The following is a 1,778-nucleotide window of genomic DNA, read 5'->3' on the forward strand; positions in this document are numbered from 1 at the left end:
AAAAAAAAATAAAAACATCTACAATCAACAATTACTTCAAATTAAATGAACAAAAGTAAGCATGCAAATTAAAAACTAATTCAAATGAAATAAACTACGAAAAAAAAACACGCAAAGTAAAAAACTAATTTGAATAAAATGAACTTGAATTCTATTACAGAGCATGCAAGATAGAGAACTATTTTTACTAAGGGGTCATCTTTGTCTTCTCCAACGTCGATCTGAAACAGATACGGTGGTAACAGATTAATAAGGAGCAATTAAAATTAATTATATCAAGTATTCTCACCTTAATTAACTGTAGACCGTAATTTTCCAAAGTTTGCAGGTGTGAAAAGCAAATCAAATCCAAGAGGAATGCCAATGCAGAAAATTTCTTATTTCAGTGGAATTCACATAAGTCTTCGGTTGCTCTCACTCATCACTTGAAAATTAACTGCATAATGCTGCAAGGTGAAGACGAAAACGGCAAATAAAGAATGTAGTCCACCAAAACATTGTAGATATTGTTTCAGTACCATCAGCCTGAACTTTAATTCTCTCCCATTTGTCAGACGAACTGTAGAGATGGACAAAAAAGAGTATTAGTTACACAATTAATTAAAAAAGGGATTTAAATTAAGTAAAACATGCACAAAATCCCAAGTAAAACACCTAAATTATAAAATGGCGACGAGATGTCAACTATATCCATGTCACAGATAGAAATAATCGTAGATACACGAAGTCAATTTATACAGTGGACAATAGATAACTGTTAGAAGTAAAACCATAGATGTTACAGGTGGCAAATTACTATGAAAACTGAGGAACTTCAAAACAATAGTTCACCTTGAGGATCACTATACGGTGCTCGAGTTTTATTCCTAAGTGCTGACAAAAGAGAAGTGCCTCTTAATTGTAAATGCTGATGAAAGGAAATAAGTGGAATAAGCCACATCGCACCGGAATCTTCCTTTTATGCATATATTTTCTGGAAATTGCACCTTCACGCCCAAGGGGAGGGAAAATTAAAGGGCTCTACTTCTCCAGGCTTTGAGTCCTTATTTTCTGTCTGTTCTGTTCATTTCATACGTTTAAATGCATCCTGTTGAAACAATATTATGTTATAATATAAGAACAAAGGGTTTTACGGCCGGAATCAATAGTAGAATGAAGATTCGGGCTATAGGGCCGTGGTCTAAGTGAGCTATTCTGTCCAGACGTTTCGTCAGCTACTGCGGCTGACATCCTCAGTGGTAGTGATGCGTTGACAACGTGAACGTAGATTAAATCTCGAAGTCTCGACAGCGACTGGGTGTCGCTGTCGCCAGGATGTCTTCTGTCTAGGCAGAATAGTTCACTTTGACCACGGCCCTATCGCCCGAATCTTCATTCTAATATTATGTTAGCTTCATTTTAAATATCATGTTTTAAAATATTTAAGATCCATAACTTCCACCAACTATTATAATTTACAAGTGTAAAAGCTTATAGTGGTAATTATTGTCAAACAAATGGAGTAATAGATTTAGAAAATCGCATCTATTTCATAAATACAACTTCATAAAATATTTAAAGATTTCTTACCCTTTCCAAGCTCAAGAGAAAGAAGCGTGATTGGGGTTCTGCTTCCTTACGTTTCGTGGCCATTTGATTTACCCTCTCCCTGTACATTTATTATGATTTAATGGAAACCTGTTGAAACAATTTGATATTAGTTAAATATCCAGTAGATTTTTTATTACAATTCACAAGTGTAAAAGCTTATAGTGGTAATTATTGTCAAACAAATGGAG

At 34.4% G+C, this 1,778-nt stretch overlaps 1 long non-coding RNA gene across 2 annotated transcripts in view; it reads right to left on the reverse strand.

Moving 5' to 3' along the window:
* Positions 1 to 328: 328 nt before the first annotated feature.
* LOC108739890 overlaps positions 329 to 1,778 on the reverse strand; it is a 67,018-nt gene continuing 65,568 nt past the window's right edge. For both annotated transcript variants that reach the window (XR_003231279.1, XR_001938245.2), the window contains exons 4-6: positions 1,570 to 1,677; positions 832 to 1,087; positions 329 to 559 (exon numbers count right to left, since the gene is read on the reverse strand). This is a non-coding gene — a long non-coding RNA (uncharacterized LOC108739890). The remainder of the gene's footprint in view (positions 560 to 831; positions 1,088 to 1,569; positions 1,678 to 1,778) is intronic.

The sequence above is a fragment of the Agrilus planipennis genome, unplaced genomic scaffold (assembly GCF_000699045.2).
Source record: "Agrilus planipennis isolate EAB-ADULT unplaced genomic scaffold, Apla_2.0 scaffold248, whole genome shotgun sequence".
Classification (NCBI taxonomy): Eukaryota; Metazoa; Arthropoda; class Insecta; order Coleoptera; family Buprestidae; genus Agrilus; species Agrilus planipennis.